General features: G+C 34.5%; 2 long non-coding RNA genes across 2 annotated transcripts; both read left to right on the top strand.

Annotated features, from left to right (window-relative positions):
* Positions 1-249: 249 nt before the first annotated feature.
* Positions 250-2573, top strand: LOC108543489 (uncharacterized). The gene is made up of 3 exons (XR_001889584.1): positions 250-324; positions 576-684; positions 2456-2573. It is a non-coding gene; the product is annotated as an uncharacterized LOC108543489 (long non-coding RNA).
* Positions 2574-8810: 6237 nt separating this feature from the next.
* On the top strand, positions 8811-17508 carry LOC108543490 (uncharacterized). Its single transcript, XR_001889585.1, has 4 exons — positions 8811-8849; positions 12499-12570; positions 15073-15174; positions 17394-17508. It is a non-coding gene; the product is annotated as an uncharacterized LOC108543490 (long non-coding RNA).
* The last annotated feature ends 6224 nt before the right edge of the window (positions 17509-23732 follow it).

Here is a 23732-nt window from a genome sequence, read left to right as displayed (position 1 = left end):
ATATGAAACGCTAAAGAGAACTGAGGATAAATGAAAGAGCAATTGTGTGAAGCTAATTAGGGACTTGTTTATATCGGTCAAAGCATGAAATGACAGCAGTCTCCCATTCCAGATAGTACCTGAGCTCATAGGACTGCCAGATTATGCTACCCTCAGACATTCATTCAGAATTCAGAATTCATTCTCAGAATTTTAGTGAAGAAACCAATCCTTTCTCATTATGTCCCAGTGTCAGGTCAGAGGGGGAAAGAAGCTATGGACCTGTGTGAGTGGAAGCTCTTTCAAGATCACCAGTGTCATTGAAGGGAAAGGGAGTGAGTCTTTGTAAGTCTGTAACTAGGCACACCTCACATGAGTTCTGCTTCATGCAGTCTTTCAAATAACGGTCCTGAGAATGTCCAGACTCCTTGTAGCTTTTCCTTTCCATTTGAGATTTTTAGCTGTCATTTATTTCTTTTATGATTTTATCCATCACTTCACTTCCATTAGCCTCAGTTTTCTTATCTACCAGAAGATATGATTGAAGCAGTTCATCAATAAGCTTTCCTTTTCTTAGAAAAGACTTTCATTTACAGTATTACCCTCATTTTACCTGCACCATACCCAAGCATCAAGGTAAAAAGGAAACGGAAGTGTGAATTGAAAAGTTTCTGCTGGCAGCATATCAGACTCCTAACTATAAAGGTAATTATGCCTTATGCTGTTTGTCAGCCTTTCACTAACCCATACATACCTGTAGATCTGTCTTTGGGGTAATCAATCCTTCTCAGAACATAAAATAGCACAAGATGTCTTTTAATCTCAGGAATGTAAGGAGTCAGATTCTAAAGCCCCCAAAACAAGTAGGAATAGGCCACATCTCTCTAAGTATTGGCTGGAGTGGTGAAGCAGTCAAAGCATTTCCTAGTGTTGGACAGTGGAATTGCTGTTTCCCACTGTCGATGTCATCAAATGTGAGTAAAAATAAAGGCATCACTGTGCTTTTGGTCTAAAAGAAAGGAAGATAAAATGATGTCACAACTTACTGTCAAAACATTTAGTATAGATCACAGGGGTTACATTTTAAGGAAAAACAAACCCTATTTGTAAAGAGAAAAACATATCTAATTTGAAAATGATGTAAAACTACTTGTATCACAAAACAGACATCTTACTGCAAACTTAATGAGTCCAAGGTCACATTGATATCTTTAAATGTAATATTGTAAATATTGTAAAATGTAATATCTTTAATTGTAATATTTTGGTAGAAAGAAATCTGTGCAGAGATTTTAAAATTGAATTATTTCTAGTGGTTTTGTTTTGTTTTCTGTTTGCTTAAATTTTGTCAGATTATGCATGAATGCATTGAGTTCAAATGATGGTACAAATTTTGTGTCAGGGTGTAAAATTTCGAATAATTAAAAAAAGAAATGGAAAGAAGCAAACGAACTCTTCCTTAGTGTTATTAAAAGTGTACAGTAAAAGGAGAAAGAAAAGTAGAGAGATAAAGAATTTTTTTTTTAAATCCACAGATATAGCCACATAGTTGTCAGGCTTACTCCTGAAATGAGATCTGAAATGTCAATATCAGTTGGGAAAGATAAAGGTAATTTCAGTGTCTCTAAACACTTAGAGGAGCTACCAGAACAAAATCAGTGAGATCTATATCAACAAGGTGGTTACGGCACTGGGAATGCATTGTGGGACTTTTTTTTCAATAAGTTGATCTAAACAAGCCTGGCCAAGCTATTCAGTCTCTGTTACCTGAGTGTCACTTTGCAAAGTAGAACAGACACTTGGAAGTATTAGTCTCCAGATACATATTACATGGGGATTATGATTCAAAATTTTGTTTCCTATGATCTAAAACCAAGTGAATCATAATAGACTGTCAAAGAAAAAAATGAAGATGGAAATACACTATCATTCAGAAAGTAGTTACAGTCAAAATTTAGCCAGTTCCGCTGTGAAAATTTGGTTTTTAAACTTTTCCTCCTTTTTTCATTATTAGTTTTAAATATAGGCTATGATCAGCTAACTCTGATTTCATTTTTTCCTCTTACTTTTTCTCAAGGGGCAGGAATATCTTCCAAGCAGGTCTATAGTTATCTTGGTCATTTTTAAACTTGCAGTATGTTTAAATGAATGTTTCACAAATCAGATTTCTGAAGCTCAAGGCTGCAACTTTCACTGTCTTTCTATGTAGCATTTGTAACAGTCATGGCACAAAGAAAAGAAGAAACAAGATGAAGGGTATAGAATAATTGATTTACAGAGGTTAAACTTCAAGCAAGCATGGGAGTTGCTCTGACTGTTTGGCTGACTAATGCTCCTGTGTCTAGTGTTGAATCTAAAGTCATTATAGCTTGGCCACACAGTAATTAAAATTAAAATCTGGATATGAAAAAGATTAGTAGCAAATTGGAACCCAAAAGGATGAAATATCTGTCTTGTCCCACCTCTTACTCTGAAGCTGTTGGAGACTTGTTCAGAAAGCTGCTGCCTTTCACCACAGAGCTATATGTGCACTTGGCTTAGGACTCAGAGACTTTGAAGAAGATTTGCAGGAGCTAAAGGTCCAGATGCTACAAGCAGCAAGGTGAGCTCTAGATCAGTAACAATGGCATTCTAAAGCTATTGTGGTACCATGCACAGGTTTCAGAGTATAAAAGTGTACAGCTGGTGATTCTCTTATGCCTTTTGAAAAGCATATAAATTGTCTTGTAACAATACTAACAGAAAACTACACAATGAAGACAACTAGCGAAAACGTAGTCCTAGCTTAGTTGACCTGATAAATTACAAATTCACTAAAATCTACTTTTTGGCAAAATTTCACCCACACAGTTTTCTTTAAGCAAACAACTTCTAAATAAAGATAAGAACAAACCATACTTTTGCCCAATATGCTGAAATGACTCCTCGAACAACTGAAAACATGCCAACCATGCTCCCCAAAAGAGGTTGCTGCTTTTCAAAAATAAGTTATTCTTTTAAATTAGTCATATTGTTTTGTATATTAAAGCTTAAACAATGAAATTATAAGAAAACCAACTATTAACACATACAATGTTATATGGCGGGGGAATAGGAGAGGAAAACACGTTCATGCATGTATACACACACAATATCAAAGTGAAAAAGAAATGTTTATATTTATTGCAGTGCATATTTCTGTAACTGATCATGGCCAAAGTTCTTCCACTAGTCATTCCATATTCCTTTGGATAGTCATGATTTCCTGTATGGTGTTTTGGGGACACAAAACTTCATTTCTAAATGGTCTGGGTCATTAGCAGTCTGTCCGATCAGATTAGCTGTCTGTTGACTCTAATCAGCAAGCATAAGAGCTCTAAGAGGCATTTCATGAGATCGCCTTCATTTCAGACTTGACCATTCTCACCCATATTGTGCAGCAGCACCGCAATACCTCCTGAGAGTCACAATAAATTACCTGGCCCTGAGGTTATTTTTTTCCCTGATGGTTCACTAGCATTAGGGCACAAAACATCTACATGAAATTTCAACTGTAAGCTTAATGAAACTATTGGTTTATCTTCTGGAAGAATCCTTTTCCTTTAGAAACAGGAATAACAAGACCATCAGAATCTACAGTTGCAGGGATGGGAAGCAAACCTTTGCTAGTGGATCACAAGGGTGAGTAAGAAAGGACACTTCATTGTTCACCTTTCAATTTTTGGACTTGTGAATTCTGGCCATGGTAACAACATTACCATAGAGTACTCACTGATTTAAAGTTTACAGTTTAGCCTGAACAGCATTACCACAGTGTCCCAACACAGACTTCAGTAGGACATTTTACTGTTGTGTCAGCAAAGCTATTTCAAGGTGATGAACAAAATGATAAGATAAGTGAATTCCATAAATATAAGCAAATTTCTTCCTTTCACTTGCTTTGAAGCGCTGTTTGATTACCATGAGTGAGGAACTGTGAACGTTCATAGATTTTGGCAAAAGCATCATGGACAAGAAAGGCAGATCCAGATACTAAGTGTCTGTCTCAGTGAGAAAAAAAGCTGTTGCTCCTTCCATGATAGAAATGGTCCAAGGCAATGAACATGACATATGGTGCCTTACTATTCTCTTTTAGGGAATGGAGCTGTAATGAGATCTCAATGTCGGTTTCTACTTTTGGCAAGTTGGCCACTTGGCAACAGTTATAGTGAGATAAGCTTTAGAAAATAGAAGACCATGGTGTTGAGCCATACTTAAGCTCCGTCTCAACTGGCATGAGCACTTTATTCAGTCATTCATTGGGAAATTACTGGGTTGGCTGGAGAAAGAAGCTAGCCTGGCATCCACACACTGGGTTTCCTTGTTCACATACTTGTTAAAATTATCTTCTGGTAAGAGATTACTGTTTGGTGAGCATTCACGTGGGGCACAAACATCTTCATACTCTGTAACCATTCAGAGAGCTCTATTTACATATGCATATGTATATTCTCTAGTCGTCCTTGTCATCCATTGTCAATTACCCTTCATTCAATCTTTGAACAATTAGCAAAGACGTTAGCCACTGCTTGCAAGTATATCTGGGGATCCATAACTCTCCCAAAGATATATTCAAGACAAAATAATCAACCAAGCACATTTCTTGGAGTTCTGCCTATGGGAGGGATTCGCCATCATCATTACCCTTCATGGCTATCATGCAGTTGTACCACAAGGCTGCCAACATCTATTTTTGCATAGCACACATTTTTATCTATAAACTGGGGGTGAACATTTTTTTCGTCAGTCAAATGAAAATAGGAAACTACATGAGAACCCACAGTGCAGGCTGAAAGGTAGAAGGCAATGTAATAGTGCTGTAGACTCATTTCATATAGATTTAAGCCAAAACTCCCCTGATGATTGACCTCCATAAGTTCTTACTGTGACTGGTAAACCACAGTGAAATTTTTGATCTTTAGGAATTAATATCAGGGCAGATCCTGTGTTTGTAATTATCCTAAATTCTGACAATTTCCCTACTCCAATGCAAGGACTCTGGGAAAGTCTTCAGAGGTCACATCAGTAAAGTCAGGAGGAAGGATAAAATATTTTGGCTTTGTAGCATTATCCATCCTCTAAGGGAACAAACCACCCTTTCATTCAAAGTGCTCTGGGCCAATGAAATGACATAATCAGGAAACTGGTTGAGGAACCAAACCTATCATGATAATTCAAATCAGACTTCTGCTCACCAGGCCTAGAGCTATTCAACTAACACACATCAGAAATATCTTTAATAGGCCATCCATGTAGGGCAACATGACCCAATAGTCAATGCCAAATATGTCTTCAGATAAAACTTTTCAGATTACTGCAACTATGTGTCCATTAACAGCACCTATGTGTCTTTGACAATTTGAAGTCCTCACTTGGCTGTAGCCACCTTGAGATCTCATCATCTCTATTGCAGAAAGGGACCTTTCCCACAATGGTGGTATTACTCATTTTCATTTCTAGGTCACAGGGAACAAATATAGCAATGTTCTTCAAGAATAAAGAGCTTTAACACAAATCTTCAAACCTCCCTTCATGAATGTTCTGATGACTTTTATGAAGGAGGAGTATCTTCTCTAATAGACTCTTCAAGAGAATATATTGAGAGGATAGCAGGCAACTTTTACACAATAAATCCAGTCTTTCATTTAAATTTCCCTAAATCTTTGGACAACTTCCTCTATTGTGCACCCAGAAAGTTCTGGCATTTCACTTTCCCTATGCAGACTTCATTTGGGTCCATACGCCAGTCAACAGTAAACTTTGGAACCTCTCCTTGCTATTTGAGCTAATAGATGCAAATGAGATTCTCAGGTCAATAAATTCAACCTAATCAAATATTGTTATTTTTCCAACTGAACCCAATATCCTTAGGACCCATTTCCACATATTGTCCCCCAGGCTTCTGTCTACAGAAATTGAAAAAATAATATAATTACTTTGGTGTGTATTAAAGTACCAATTGTTCATACTTTGTAATTCATCCTCTGGGTCCAATTGGTACATAAGTCTAGCTATAGGTTTAGAGGCTATGATTCTCCTGAGGAGGATAAACAGTCCCTTACAAATAGGCATTTCAAGTTCTTCGAGCAAGGGAAGCCTAACTTCCTGAGAGAGGGAAAAAGGCTACTCCCACTGTCAAATATGGTGCAACGGAATGTTGCAATTTAAGGTTCCCAGCTTCATGGAAATACGCCTCTATGTTCTCATCCCAATTCTTGGAAATTAAGTCCTTCCCTATCAATCCCTTATATCTAACTTAAGGAATCCTATGAACAGGAGAATTTGATTTGCATTATAATTTAGCTACTTGCAGGAATAGACTTTGGGTTTCGTTTTATGAATTCTCAACCACGAAGCCATAAGAAATGACAGTTTCTTATAAAATTCATAGAGGTTTTCTAATCCCTTGAACTTGAGTAGGTATGGATTTTTCACCTGAGCATATCATTTCTCCCCATGATTTTTTCACTACACTTTATAAGCAATGAACCAACTCATTTTAATGCTTATTTTTACAAAACTGTTTCATGGTAGCAACCACTTGTCCCATAGTTTTTCCCTTTCTAGGTGCTTGAATACAAGTAGCTACAGGAAAAAATTTTAGATGACTATGTCGTTCTGCTTGCCTGGAGTACCAGCACAAACTTTACAAATAGAAAGAATACAAGATGAAAACTGAGGCAGGCATCGAGAATAATGTATATTTGAAAAAAATAATATTTAACTGTTTTTATTCCTTTTAATAAGTGGACTACAAGGAGAAAGACAGCTTTCTAAAGAGCAGAATACAATTGTTTACTTAAGATTACTTATCCCAATGAGCAATAGATTTATTTTTCATGAAAACAGGACACTCAGATATATTGATTTGCTTCACGTGTTCTATCAACTATAGAAATCAATCTTCCAACACTAATTTTTATACCAAAATTCTGTTTCATGTCTGAATTTTTTATGTTCTCTTGGTTTAAATGCATCAAGAAAAGTAGACTTCGTCTTATTTTCCAATTGATAATCAAAGGTACTATCTAGTCCTAGCTAAATCTAACTAGAAAAAGGGTAATCAGGAAATTTCTAGGGCACATAATGTTAAGTAAAAATGTGGATTTCTATTATTTTGAGTCACATAATAAGGACTTCTTTTTTTTTTAAATATAGCATTTAGAGGGACCACATATTTTCAAAATTGGGGATAGTCACAAGCTAAGAGAGGGGAAAAGCAGTAACAACATTGACACCAGTCAAGAAAAGTCTTAGAAACAAACTGCTCTTTTGGCAGAAGTGTCTGTTTCATTGCTCTGAAATAAATGTGTGTCTATTTCTGGGATGCAAAAGAAACACTTCATTACCCCCACCATGAGCCTGGATTGAGTAACTAGGTGTGTGTACATGAATTGACGGGTGGAGTACATTGAGTATTGCTCTGTTTACTGTTAAATTTCTAGGGAACATGTAAGACTTCAGTTAGGGAATCTCTGATGCAGTAAGCAGAATAAGTGAGGATGGTTTAGGACACAGAGAAATTCTACTGCCTGTCGTTATTCTCCACTGGTTCATAACAGAGGAAATCTGTTAGAAGCCACAGAGAAAAATTGAAGTACTAAATTTCATTTGGTTTTAAAGTTGGAAGTAAAAATAATGTGTTAGTCATACAGAGAGGAAGATTATATAGAATCCAGAGTGGTCACACACACACACACACACACACACACACAGAGAAACACACAATACTTGGGAGACTATTAAGGCTAATGGAGATGAAAACCACTAGGCACTGATAAAATAATATTTTTTTTCAAATTTTTAGAGATATACAATTCCAAGTGTTCAAAGACTGAAAAAAAAATTGTTTTATTCATATGTAGTCAAATGACTGGCTCAAAAAAGTTTATTTGATACAATATATTCCCCAAATATGTGGGTAACAGAAATACACTATATATTAATGCCATCTTTCTTTTACTGATTTACTGTATATGTTATTATACATTATATATTATATGTATATTTCGTCATATATGATTATATACTAATGATATATGTGCCATTATTATATACGTATTATATGTTATATATATTAATATCTTCTATATTATGTTATTTATATATATATAATATACATAATGATACTTTCATTTATATATGCTTGCACGCGTCTCTGTCCAATTATAGCAGCCACACATACTATGTGGCTATGAGCACTTTTGAATGCGGTTAGTCCAACTGAGACATAGCTACAGTGTAAATATACATTCCATTTTTAAAGAATTCCAAAAGAAAGACTATTTCAAAAATTCGAATAATTTAATACTCTGGTTACGATTTTTGAAATACTATTTTGCTTATGTTGGGGGTTAAACAAATGTGTAAAATTAGCTCATCTTTTTAACTCTTACTTTTTATGCCAAAATACTATTAAAAATTAAAATTAACTATATGGCTCTCATTATATTTCCATTGGACAGCCCTGGAGGATAAAAAGTATATTCTGATGCCAATTATAATTTCCTTTTCACTTGGGTTTTTTTTTTTTTTTTTTTTTTTTTTTGATATGGAGTCTTGCTCTGTCGCCCAGGCTAGAGTGCAGTGGTGCAATCTCGGCTCACTGCAAGCTCTGCCTCCTGGGTTCACACCATTCTCCTGCCTCAGCCTCCTGAGTAGCTGGGACTACAGGTGCCCACCACCAAGCCCGGCTAATTTAATTTTTTTGCATTTTTAGTTGAGACAGAGTTTCATTGTGTTAGCCAGGATGGTCTCGATCTCCTGACCTCGTGATCTACCCACCTCTGCCTCCCAAAGTTCTGGGATTACAGGCTTGAGCCACTGTGCCCGGCCTCACATGGGAATTTAAGGTAACATAAACATTATACCTAAGAAGATAGATTTGATGTATGATTCTTCAATTCTCTCTTTTTAACCTGAAAAATATTTTCTTCAATCATTCCTGCATTTACATTAAATTTAAAACTTCAGTTTGCTCTCTGTGAATAGATAAAAATGATTTTCTTTCTTTACATGAGTTCTTTCAAAGTGTAATTGGCAATATAGGTGAGTTTCTACTGGAAGTAGAAGCTGAAATCCTACTCCTGAATTTCCCCCATTGGGAATACTCTGAAATGTTTAGACAATAACAGTGAAATTCCCCTTGGTGGATGAAACTTAGAAAGTCTTCTATATACTATTCCTACAATCATTGTTACCACCAACCCTAGCAATACTACCATTATTAACATTTGCTATGTACAAAATTGTTTTCTGTTATTGCTGTTGTTATTGTTGTTGTTGTTTTTGAGATGGGGTCTCACTGGGTTGCCCAGGCTGAACTGCAGTGGTGTGATCACGGCTCACTGCAGCCTCAACCTCTCTGGTTTATGCGATTCTCCTGCCTCAGTCTCCCAAGTAGCTGGTACTACAGAGTGTGCTACCACAGGGTGTGCCACCACATCTGATTAATTTTTGTATTTTTTGTAGTGACAGGATTTCATCATGTTGCCCAGGCTGATTTTGAACTCCTGGGCTCAAGCAATCTGTCTGCCTCAGCCTCTCAAAGTGTTGGGATTTTGGACATGAGCCACAAGGACTGGCCTCCATTAAATATTAAGATTTTATTGTGCTAAATACTTTAGGTCCATTATCTCCAAAGAATACTCTAGACTATTAGTTCTGTTTTGAGGAAAAATAAAAAGACAGCTTGAAGAATGTAAGTAATTTGTTCAAGGTTACTAACTGGTACGTAATATGGACAAGATCTATCCATAAAACCTGTGTCTTTAGTGTCTTAAGCAACTAATATCATTGTGGCAACAAAAATATCTGTGATACCAAACTCTATATTTTGAGAATAAATAACCCAATTATCAATTGTAATTATATTTCCATTATTAATATATTATCTCACATCATATAAAACAATGTCATATTTTATTTCTACTGTTCTATGGAATATTTTTCTACTTGTTTACAATATATTTATGTAACTCTCCTACTTAATTCACTTATGCATACCAGCAGTTTGTTTTGAAGGAAGTGTTAGTAGCATCATGTTGGATACACAGTTCTTCATATACCAGGAACGGGATATTTGCCATTACAGTTCCCACTAAATTCCAACAGTGCCTCCCACTTACTGTGAAAACCAAAAATTCTTCCATGAATTTTTGAATACCCTGGTGAAGGTGAAGTAAGAAACAGGATATGTCTATGGCTGATTACCTTTGAGCATCTGATGCAAATGTTCATATTTAGCTAAAGCCTTAAATTCACAGCCTCAGGTTATAGCTTAACAGACATGCAGGTGTATTCTTAGCTGACTTTCTTGATTTCCATTTTGCAAAGTAATGTAAATCACGTCCTCCTGATAACCTCCATTTATAATTTTAGCTATTTATTTGTTGTACTTTTGTTTTAAAACAATTAAAACTTACAAAAGTATGTAAGAACAAAGACATTTCTACTTTTTTCTGAACTATGTGTGGGTAAATGGTCAACAAAATGCCTCATTGACCATGAATATTTAAGTATGGACTTCCTACTTATGAGGTCACTATCTAACAAAACCACAGCGCCACTCTCAAAATAATTATAATTACAAATGACACAAATTTTATTTTATTTTGTTTTTAAAAATTATTTTAGATTCAGAGAGCACATGTGCAAGTTTGTTACATAGGTATATTGGCTAATTTTGGAGTGTGGACTTCTATTGAACCCATCACTCAAATAGTAATTATTGTGCCCAATAAGTAGTTTTTTAACACTTCCCCTCCCCGCATCTCCTTCCTCCCTTTTGCAGTCCCCATTATCTATTGTTTCATCTCTATGTGCATGTACACCCAGGTTTTTTTTTTTTTTTTTTTTTTTTTTTTTTTTCTTGAGAGGGAGTCTCACTCTGTCGCCTAGGCTGGAGTGCAGTGGCACAATCTCGTCTCACTGCAAGCTCCACCTCCCAGGTTCACGCCATTCTCCTGCCTCAACCTCCCCAGTAGCTGGAACTACAGGTGCCCGCCACCACGCTCGGCTAATTTTTTTTGTATTTTTAGTAGAGATGGGATGTCACCGTGTTAGCCAGGATGGTCTCGATCTCCTGACCTTGTGATCCGCTCTCCTCAGCCTCCCAAAGTGCTGGGATTACAGGCGTGAGCCACTGCGCCCGGCCGTGTACACACATTTTTTTAACTCCTACTTAATAAGTGACAACAGGCAGTATTTGATTTACAGATTTTGTTTTCTAAAAACAACTGCAACTCAATCTCTCTTCTGTCTTGCATGTTCTTATTACAAAGTGAGTTTCATCCTCCTCCTATCAAATGTGTGGTTTTGACCTGGAAAAGGAAAGGTGGGAAGGTTTTTATTTCCTGTTCTTGAATCTGGGAAGGGTCTGCGACTTATGAAGCTAAGGCATAAATAGTCATAGAACCTTAGCTGATTCTCCTAATACACTCGCTATTGGGATGCAGTCACCATACTGTGAGGAAGCCCATGAAACAATGTGGAGATTCTTAAGTGAGTTCTGGATTCTAAGCCAACAGCCTAAATACTTTAGGTCCATTATTGAGGTCCAAGTTCAACCACTAGACCTGTACTTCACAAGCCTGCAGAGGATTCCTGCTTTCAGCCAGCAAGTTTTTTTCAGCTGAAGCCCCCAATATCATGGAACAGAATCAGATTATTTCCACCAAGTCCTTTTCACGTTCTTAACCCACAGAATTTATGAGCATTATGAAGTCATTATTCCTTTCTGCCACTAGACTGAGAGTGACCACATATACAGAAACAGAAAATTATTAATAGAAAAATATATTGCCATATCTAATCCTCAAACCCCATTCAATTTTGCCAACTACCCTCCATCCTATCAAATATTCCTTATACCAAAAGATCCAGTTTAAAATAAGTGTTGCATTTATTTGTTAACCTCTTTTGATCTGGAATAGCTCCTCACACTGTCTTTCATGACTTTAATGCTTTAGAAGACTACAGGTCAGTTATTATACAAAACGTCTTTATATTTATATTTGCCTAAATTTTTGTATTACATTCAGACTAGGCATCTTTGTAAGGAATACTACAGGACTGATGCTGTGTTCCCAAACATTCCTATCTGCTGGAGGCACAAATTCTACTGGTTCTATTACTTGATAATATTCATTTTAATGCTAAGTTAAAGTGGTGTTTGATAGGCTTCTCTACTAATTTTTTAAGTCTTATAATTAGTAAGTGTCAGTGGGGAGATATTTTGAAACTAGGTCAATATTCCATTTCTTACAAACGATTTGTTACCTTTTCACATAAGTATAGACTCATGCGTTCTTGCTTTATTCTATGCCATAATTCATTACTCTGTATTTATTTTTATGTCTAAACTGTTCCAGATTTAATGAAATGTAATCCCCTTTAAGCTAGGTGCTGTGCCCTTTTGATACCTACCTATGATTCTTTAAAACAATATTCTTTATATCTGAAAAATAAACGAATTTCTACTTTCTGGCTTAATATGTTTAGGCTCATCTGAGATTTCCCTGCTGTTGCCTTGAAATCAACCATTTCTTCAGGGATTCCTAGTTTATTTTAGAGGTAAGTACTGTTTACAAAGCAATGTCTGCTAGGTATATTTGTGTATTATGCTAAATCACATGAGAGTCTCTTTCCTGGCTTAGGCAGTTTCAGTGCCCTATACCTGGCCCCTAACTCATTTCTCTAAGGTTAAAAGAATAGATGTGTCTATTCGATGTATTTCCTTTTTCCCTCCTAGTAAATAAATAGTTTTGTAATAAGTGAACTTTTATAACATTTTCTCCCTATTCTGTTATTGGAAGAGAAATGTGCTGGATTTTTTTGTTTGTTTGTTTGTTGGTTTGTTTCGTTTTGTTTTGTTAATTTAAAGATAGTATAATTCTGTCTGGGCCGAACATGCACACACACACGTAAATGCACACACACACATTTTACACCGTGGATCATTTCACTGGCAAACTAAAGTGGTATCTTTGGTTAACATTTTGAAAATTGAAATCCCATGAGAGTTAATTGTGCAAAACTGTTTTATGTGATAATTGACTATGTAAAACCTGAATTACAACAGTATAGAATGGCTTGGAATTTTATTTAGATAGCCTTCAGTGTCAAACAAGAGAGAATTAGATTTATTCCGTTGAATGTTAATTTTCACGTAAATGCAAGTTCTTAACTAAGCCATGTTTTCTAACACATTCAGGATAGGGTTATGAATACATATAAACCTTGGTGAAAATTATTTAAATAGTCAAAGACTTTTTTTTTTTAGGAGAATTTGGTGTCAAAAATAGTGTAAGGTATTAGGGACACATATATTTAAGATATACTCCCTACATCAAGGAATTTACTGTCCAGTAGGGAAAGTAGCTATATAAACAAATATAATATGGTGCAAAGAGGGTCTAGGGACAAAAAATTCCACCTTCATCCCCTTAGGGTTTCAGCTGGGTCTGAGAATTAAATTGACATTATATAGATTAACAAGATAAAAGTGTAATACAAATTTTACAGGGCATGGAAGTTCTCATAAGGAAGTAAAGACCCAAAGAAGAAGTTAGGGTCAGTTACTGAAACACTGAATTGGACAAAGAATAGTTAGTTGTGAAGAAGCAACTAAATCATGTAGGAGGCTTAAAAGACAAGAGCTATTTTAACAAGATCTTTACAGAATTTTTAGTTTTGACTTCTCATCCTTGAATACGAAGATTTTGCATCTTTCTGGTAAAGGGAGGGCATCTTTCACAAGGGATTTTTATCTTCTGCTTTTAAGAAACAGCACAGAGGTCAAAGTGATCTTTGGCACATATTGTTCTTTAAACCACTTTAAATTTAAATAGCTGATATGCCAGAATAGCATATTTATTTTTTATTTTTATGTATTTTATTTTATTTTATTTTATTTTATTTTATTTTATTGAGACAGAGTCTTGCTCTGTCGCCCAGGCTGGAGTGCAGTGGCACGATATCGGCTCACCACAAGCTCCGCCTCCCAGGTTCACGCCATTCTCCTGCCTCAGCCTCCCGAGTAGCTGGGACTACAGGCGCCTGCCACCACACCCGACTAATTTTTTGTATTTTTAGTAGATACGGAGTTTCACTGTGTTAGCCGGGATGGTCTCGATCTCCTGACTTTGTTGTGATCCACCTGCCTCGACCTCCCAAAGTACTGGGATTACAGGCTTGAGCCACTGCGCCCGGCCTAGAATAGCATATTTTAACCTCTTCAAGGTCAACAGTAGTGATGAGCACATAGTGGATTAATGCACAGAAGAGGCTTCTCTAAGAGTGAGTTGGAAAGGTATTTGGTAGGATAGGATTCCCATTTTGCTCCTTGAACCAGACCAAGCAAGGTGAAAAACTCTCTACAGCACATACTTCTGCAAGCAACTTTTATGGGGTTTTTTTTTTTTTTTTTTCCCTTTTTTTTTTCCTTTTTTTTTTTTTTTTTTTTTTTTTTTTTTTTTAATGCTGTTGTTGTTTTGTTTTGCTTTCTTTTTAACCTAATAGAACTGATATCAACACAGCCAAGTAGGGGAACCAGAAATATTTTCAAGAGCAGATAAGTTCATAGCAAGGAGAGTAATATCAATGTCTTAGCTAGTTTCTGAGATGCTGTTTCCTTATATTCAAAATCGGAGCTTTTTATTTTTTTTTTCAAATCAGTACTGTGAATAAAACAGACAGAAACCAAAATTATATAATGTTCTTAGCCTTAAAACAGAGGCTATGCTACAATATCTTACTCTTCTGCTAATCTGATACTTCAGATTGATTTACCTTAAATCTTCTTTCTTTAAATCTTCAGATGGACCTTAAATCTTCAGGATGATTTAAGGTCAATTTACTTGCATTTTCTACACTAGCAGAGTATATGACATATTGTATTAATACAAAATGTTAAATTTACTATGCTGACTCTCTACACTTAGGGGAATAAAGTGAAGAATTATAATTAACCACTTTTCTATTTTTCCACTTGGGCTTTTAAAACATATACATTTTTTTCTTTAAACTATGTATAAATTACTCATAGCCCTAATTTCGTATTTATCTCTCGTTCAGGATTGTTGGCCATATTTAGACTGATTATGTTTTATTGCATTCTGAGATGCTAGGAAGCCATAATACCTTCTACATTGTGTTATTTAAGTCACAACTTTAAATGTAAGTAGAGTGAAGTCTGAAGATAACTATTTTAAAAAATACTTTTGTTGTTTCATTATATTCACTCCTAGGACAGACACTGTGGGATAAATACACTGTAAATATTTATATTACTTTAGAAGAATGGGGATCACAGACTAAATCCCTATATATTGCTCTAAATATTTACCCTCCTGTATTAGTTAAGTTACTCAAGGACATGGTCAATCATTCTCAGTGTTCACAAGCAATAAGAAGGGTTACTAAATTCAGAGGAGTAAACATTTCATTCTTACAATGGAGAATGCATAAGAAGTAAAGAAACTGTCTTATCAAGTTTGTCTCATATACATATAACTAATTATATATTAGTAAACATATGTTATATAGATGATGTAACATAGATAGATAGATAGATAGATAGATAGATAGATAGATAGATAGATAGATGATAGATAGATAGATAGATAGATAGATAGATAGATAGATAGATAGAAAGAAAATACCCACACTTTAAAACAGCAAGTCCCGCCGGGCGCGGTGGCTCGAGCCTGTAATCCCAGCACTTTGGGAGGCCGAGACGGGCGGCTCACGAGGTCAGCAGATCGAGACCATGCTGGCTAACACGGCGAAACCCCGTCTCTACTAAAAAATACAAAAAACTAGCCGGGCGAGATGGCGGGCGCCTGTAGTCCCAGCTACTTGGGAGACTGAGGCAGGAGAATGTCGTGAACCCGGGAGGCGGAGCTTGCAGTGAGCTGCGATCAGGCCACTGCACTCCAGCCTGGGCGGCAGAGCGAGACTCCGCCTCAAAAATAAAATAAAATAAAATAAAATAAAATAAAATAAAATAAAATAGCAAGTCCCTGAGGATATACATCAGTTTTAATTCTTGCTGGTGGTAAACAATGTGGTAAAATGGAAAGTCAAAATAAAGTCCTTATATAAATGAGAACAGACAGATTTAAGTCACTCTCAAAAGGTAGCTCTTACTCTATGGAATATCCTGGTAGCAATGATAAACACTTTTTCCTTCTTCTTTTAATCAGATAGCTGATTAACATTGAAAGAGAAAGTTTCATTCTCTCTCTAATGATAATATTTTACCTTTCCTGGTCCTTTTGTTATTTTCCATGTGCATTACTAAAATACTCCTTTAATAAGTTTTCCATTCTTAATCCACTGATATATTTTTCCCCAATCTGCTTAGCACCACTAATTTTTACTTCCTTTCCTGTTTGGAGTAATCATTAAGGACTATTGCTTCAAATGTGTCTTCATATTAATTGTCCATAATTTTGATAAATCAGTATAAAGCTGAACATGAACATAAATATGTGGGGGAAAAGTATTAGTTTCTGAAGACTGTATTTATAAACTGATATCATTTCTTTTTGATATATACTCGGTAGTGACATTGTTAGATTATATGGTAGTTATATTTTTAGTTTTCTGAGACCCTCTGTACTGTTTTCCATTATAGCTTTACTAATTTACATTTCCACCAATAGTGTAATAGGGGTCCCTTGTCTCCATATTCTGCCCAAAATTTGGCATTTCTTGACATTTCTACCTTAGCCAACCTGAAGACCAATTATAAGTTGGCCAAGATGTTTTATTACAAAGATTAGAATAATCAGTTGTATCTGTTTTTCTATTCATTGGTCCTTTAAAGGCATAAACTTTTTATTCATTTTGTTATTCCCAGCACTGAGCATAATATAAGGAACACATTAGGTCCTCAAGAACTGCTTACTGAATCAACCTTAATTGATAATCAAGTTGTTGTTGGTTCACTCTTCTCCATACTTTTTTTTTTTTTTTTTTTTTTTTTTGATTGATGGAGTCTCACTCTGTCATCCAGGCTGGAGTGTAGTGGTGTGATATCAGTTCACTGCAACCTCCACCTCCTGGGTTCAAGTGATTCTCCTGCATCAGCCACCCAGGTGGCTGGGATTACAGGCATGTGCCACTATGCCCAGCTAATCTTTGCGTTTTTAGTAGGGATGAGGTTTCACCATGCTGGCCAGGCTGGTCTCAAACTCCTGGCCTCAAGTGATCTGCCCACATCAGCCTCCCAAAGTGCTGGGATTACAGGCGTGGGCCACCCCACCCAGCTCATATATCATTTTAAAATCAATATTATTTTGATGTGAAATTGAAGAAGATAAAATAATACACAGTACAGGTATTATCATAGTAAATAATTAAATTTTCATTTCTTTCTACCATTGTTACAGTATAGCCACATATTTCCACTGAGTGTTTATCTACTATAAAGTGGCAGGTGAAGTCTGCATTCAGGGATAAAGTGTTGACATCATCTTGAATCCATTCCTAAGGAGTTCACAAGTCCAGAGAGGACATAGAGTATGTGAGTAATTCTAACATAATGTTTCACAATCTCAGATGGAAGTACAAAAGCACATAATTCAGTTCTGCAAAGGGAAGTAAAAGATTTCTAAAAGAGAATAATATCTAAAATAGACCGTCTTATCATTTTTATTCTTGGGGTTCAACAAAATGGCCAGTAATTTAAAAACATAATGCCATGCTGAATCTAAAATAATATGTTAACAGTATTATTTATATGTAATATGTTACATATCATTTAATATACATTTAATATTTAATATATTGTAATTTCACTATGTATCCTTTGTTTTCCTGTATACTTAATTTTTGTAGTTTTAGTAGGCACAAGGTTTCATAGTTAAGTTCAAAATGGTATCTGTCCACTGACTATGAATTTTTTAAATGTTTAATGTACTTAAGATAATTCGTGAAGTAGAATAGAATGGATGAGATTTTTTTAAAAGGACATCTTAAAAATCATTAGAATAAAATTAACCCAAAATATCATCATATAGAAATTGTCTTTCAGAAAAGTTAACAAAGATATAAGTATGATGTAATTATTTTGTTAATTTCATAAATAAGGGAACTAATATTGAGAAATAACCCTGCCCTCTAGTGGTGATTAATACATTTTAAAATATACTGAAAACACCAGTTTGCTGTTACAGCAAAGTTCACATTGACATATATTTGAATAGAAACACTGAAACCATATATCCTGCATTAATAAACAGACGTGATTAAACTAACGGCCTTGAATGTCGTTTAGTAGATTCATCCCCCTAAGAAATTTAGTAAAACAAATTTTACTAAATGAAAAGTGTCACTGTGTTTCTCCTTGTGAATGGTATTACCAATGTTGAACTAGATTATTTGATGGAATCCTTTTTCCATTTGAATTTTGATTAGAAATCCACCATCTAGGAAAAAATTTACAAAGTCTCAAACTTGTTTTACTCACCCCCCTACCAATTTTCGTCAATTCTCCACTGCCCTGATAAGCCCTCTTCATATACCATTTGTCTCTGCTTAAATATTGGATAAGCCATTTCTCTCTTTTCTGACATAAGATTCGAAGGATCTATATAAAAAATGCAATGTATGGCATTTCATTTCATACATCCTTTTGAATCCTGAGATCTCTACATGCCTGATTATATGCTAGATATCATCTAAAATATATTTTATCCCATGTTTTTCCCTAAAAGGATAATATTTTTAGGCAAACATAGTGTGATTAATTATACAATTTATTTGTGAAAGAAACTATATATATGTATATATATATATATACTGAGATTTGCTTTAAATTCTGAGTTTTGTACTATCTGTATTTTAAAACTCAACATCTATTTTTACCTATGAATGTCATAAAAAATCAGAGGTAACCTGTAGTTATATAATCACAACATGAAGAATTGTTAGATATTTTAAAAATAACTAGATCAATCCCTCTACTACAATGAAGTAAATGTTTAAATGTGTCTATGACTTAGCCAAGGTTTTGTAGTTGCTTGTCTCACTAAAAGTCAGAGCTAAATGGAAAAAATTTTTTAGTTTTGCTTCTAATTTACCTCTGTACCTACAAATATAATATAATGTTTCAAAACTGTGTTATTTCCATGTCCTAACTCTGAGAATCTCTGAATTCATTACAGTACACATCAAAAGTTAAGGACTTCAAAAGATTGTCCTGGTGGGCTTAGTGTAATCACAATGATCCTTACAAGAGAAAGGCAGGAGGGTCAGAATCAGAGGAGATGTGATGACAGAAGCAGGGGTGACAGTGAAAAAGACAGGGCATGAGAGAGGGTGTGTGTGTGTGTGTGTGTGTGTGTGTGAGAGAGAGAGAGAGAGAGAGAGAGAGAGAGAGAGAGAGAGAGAGAGAAGAGAGATATTAGAAGACACCGTGTTTTGAAAATGGGGTAATTAATGAACAAAAGAATACAAGCAGTCACTATGCCTTCTACGGAAAAAAAAAGCAAGGCAACAGAGTCTCCTCAAGAGCCTCCAGAAGGAACACAGTCCTGCCAACCCATTTTAGATTTCTGACATGCAGAACTGTAAAATAATAAATTTCTGTTTTAAAAATAAAGAATAACTTAGGAACTTGTTAAAAATTCAAATTTCCTGATACCAACCCAGACAGACTAATTCATAGAAACAAGGGGAGGGGTTCAGAAATCTGCAGTTTAAGGAGCCCTCTAAGTAATGAATGCTAAGCCTGGGTGATATTGACTCACATAAAGTGTTTTCCTCACCTATTTCAGGGAAGATTACTGCAGGAGGTTATTTCTCATTGTGGTTTTGATTTGCATTTTCTCGATAATTAGTTTTATTGAGTGCTTTGAATTTTCCTGTTGGCCATTTCTATGTCTTCTTTGGAAAATGGAAAAATGTCTATTTGGATCCATTCATTGCTCATTTTATGATGGGGTTATCTAGCTTTTGGCTATGGAGGTGTATGAGTTCCTTAAATATTTTTGATATTAACTCCTTATCAGGTATAAGGTTGGCAAATATTTTTCCTATTCCATAAGTTGACTTTCCATTTTGCTGTACACAAACTTTTTGTTCTTTCATCAATATTTTATAATTTTTAGTTCATTGTATTGACTGTATTTATTCCTACATATTTTATTCTTTTGATGATATTATAAATGGGATTGTTTTCTTAATTATTGAATAGTTCATTATTGGCTAATAAAATGCAACTATGTGTTGTATATTGGTTATCCTGCAAATTGACTGGATTTGCTTATAAGTTCTAACAGGTGTTTGTGAAGTCTTTTTGGGTTTCTACATATAAAATTATGTCATCTACAAATAGGGATAATTTTACTTCTTCATTTCTGATGTAGATGCCTTTTATATATTTATTTCTCCCTTAGTTGCTCTGGCTAGAACTTCCAGTACAAAGTTAACTAGAAGTAGCAAGATTGGGCGTCCTTCTCTCATTCCTCATCTTAGAGGAGTAGCTTTCTACTTTTCACTACTGAATATAATATTAGCTGTGTGTTTCTCATAGATGGCCTTTATTGTGTTGAGGTACACTCTTTCTAAACCTAAGTTGTTGAGAGTTTTTACCATAAAAGCATGTTGAATTTGGCCGGGCGCGGCATGTTGAATTTATCCAAATATTTTCTGCATATATTGAAATGATTATGTAACTTTTGTTGTTTATTCTGTCATTGTGGAGTATCATATTTACTAATTTGCATACATTAAATCTTCTTTGCATACCATGGATAAATTTCATTTGATCTTGACAAATGATTCTGTTAATGTGCTCTTGAATTTGGTTTGCTAGTATTTTGTTGAACATTTTTTCCACCCATGCTCATCAGAAATGTTAGCCTGGAATTTTCTTGTAGTGTTTTTGTCTGGCTTTGGAGTCACAGTGATGTTGGACTAATAAAATGAGTTTGGAATTATCCTGTGTTTAACTTTTTGAAAGAGTATGAAAAGGATTGGTTAATTCTTCTGTACATGTGTGTTTTAATTTACCAGCTAGCCATTAGGTCCTAGGATTTTCTTTTATACATATTTGATGTTACTTATTCAGTCTCCTTACTTATGGCTCAGGGCAAATTTTCTATTTCTTTGGGATTCAGTCTCAGTAGATTAATGTTTTCAGGAATTTATCCATTTCTTATAGGCTACCTTATTTGTAGGTATACAATTTTTCCATTGTAGCCTCTTATGATCCTTTGTATTTCTATGGTATCAGTTGTAATATCTCCTTTTTATTTGTGATTTTATTTATTCAGTCTCTACTCTTTTTTTTTTCTTAGTCTGGCTAAAGGTTTGCCAATCTTGTTTACGTATTTTTGAAAATCCAACTTTTAATTTCATTGATATTTTCCATTTTTCTCTAGTCTCAATTTTATTTTTTTTCTGCTTTGTTATTCATTACTTCCTTTTGTCTACTAACTTTAGGCTTACTTGTTCTTTCTTTTCTAATTCCTTGAGAAAAAGTAGTGTTAGATTGTGCATGTGTTATTTTATACAGGTATTCATTGTTATAAATTTATATCTCAGAACTGCTCTCATAAACTCTAATATTTGTTTCCATTTTATTTGTCTCAAAGTATCTTTAAATTTTTTTATTTCTTTTTTGATAGATTGTTTTTTCAGGAAATGCTGTTTAACTTACACATATTTGTAAATTTTCCATGTTCTCTCTGATTTCTAATTTCATACCAGAGTCATCATGAAAATATATTTGATTTGACTCCAATCTTCTTAAATTTGTTAGGCCATATTTTGTAGCCTAATACATGGTCTATCCTGGAGAATGTTCCATATGCACTTGAGGAGAATGTACATACTGCTGTTGTTACATGAAATTTCCTGTATATGTCTGTTGGACCATTTGGTCAAGGTGTACTTTAAGTCCAAGGTTTTCTTGTTCTATTTCTTTCCAGATGACTTATCTTTTGTTTAAAGTAGGGTGTTGGAGTACTCTACTATTGTTTTACTGCTATTTCTCCCTTCACATCTATTAATATTTGCTTTATATGCTTAATTGTTTAAACATTGGTAGCATATATTTTTACAATTGTTACATCCTCTTGAAGAGTTGAATTCTATTTTAATGTAATAACTGAGGGTTTTTGTCTTGTTTTACACTTTTTTATTTAAAGTATATTTTATCTGATATGAGTATAGCTCTCTTTGGTTTCTATTCGCATGGATTTTTTTCTCTATCCATTTACTTTCTGCCTCTATGTGCTCTTAAAATAATTCTCTTGTAGCGAGCACAGCACTGGGTGTGACATTTTAAAATTGAGCTACTGGGTTTCTTTTGACTTTCATTTAAACTAATCATTGATAGGTAAAGACTTGCTGTTTCAATTGTGTTAATTGTTTTCTGTTTTGTACATCCTTTGTTCCTCTCACTAGATTATTTTGTGATTTGATAATTTTCTATGGTGTTATGTTTTAACTCCTTTCTATAACTTTTATGTATATATTATAGCTTTTTCTCTGTACTTACTGTGAGGCTTACCTGAAACATCTTATATTTTAAGCTGATAACAACCTAATTTTGATCACATACAATAACTTTACAACTTGCTTTCCCACACATATTTTATATTTTTTATATTATTTACATTTTTATATTGTTTATTCATTAACAAATTATTGGAGCTATAGTTATTTTTAATATTTTTTAAGCTTTGTACTGAAGATATGTTATTTTCACACCACTATTACAGTATTAGAGTCTTTACAATTTGAATATGTACTTAATTATACCAGTGTACCAGTGAGTTTTATGTTTTATGTATGTTCATGTTACTAATAGCATCCTTTTAATTTAGGTCTAAGAACTGCCTTGAGTATTTCTTGCAAGACAGATCTAGAAATGATGAATTCTCTCAGCTTTCTCTCTGGGAAGGTCTTTTTCTTTTATTTATTTTTCAAGCACAGCTCTGCCCAGTAAAGACAGTATTATTAGTTGCATGCTTTCCCCCCCACCCCCTAGCATTTTGAATGTAGCATTCTTCTTTCTTTTGGCTTACAAAGTTTGTTGCTGAAAATTTCACTGACAGCCTTATGGGGATCCATTATATGTGAGAAAAAAAAATCATTTGTTGCTTTCAAGAGTCTCTGTTTATCTTTGGTTTTTGAAAATGTGATTATGATATGTCTTGGTAAAGTTTTCTTGGGGTTGAACCTGTTTGGACCATTGAGATTCAGGTTCCAGGATGTATGTGTCTCTCCTTAGCTTTGGGAAGTTTTCAGCCATTGTTAAAAGCTCTTTGTCTCTTTTTCTCTCTCTTACCATATCTTACTGCTATAACTTAAATGTTAACTCTCTAGATGGTGTCCCATAAATTCCACAGGCTTGCTTTATTGTCTTTTATTCTGTTTTTTTCTTTTTTCTTTCAAATGCCTATGTTTGAATTCACAGAATATTTCAGATTGCTGTTGATGTTGTCTATTGATTTTTAAATTTTACTCATTATATTATTTAGCTCCAGAATTTCTGTTTGCTTCTTTTTATAATTTCTGTTTCTAAAATTTATCTTGTTTTCTGTGAATTGTTTTTCTGATTTCATTAAGTTGTACATCTGTTGTCTTGTCACTCACTGAAATTTATCAAAACAATTATTTTGGGCCAGGTGCGATTGCTCACAGCTGTAATACCAACATTTTGAGATATATAATTATATTTTACATATAATTATTTTACATATATTATAATTATATTA

This window comes from Rhinopithecus bieti, unplaced genomic scaffold, assembly GCF_001698545.2.
Source record: "Rhinopithecus bieti isolate Rb0 unplaced genomic scaffold, ASM169854v2 scaffold_22040, whole genome shotgun sequence".
Lineage (NCBI taxonomy): Eukaryota > Metazoa > Chordata > Mammalia > Primates > Cercopithecidae > Rhinopithecus > Rhinopithecus bieti.
This window is presented reverse-complemented; position numbering and strand designations above follow the sequence as displayed.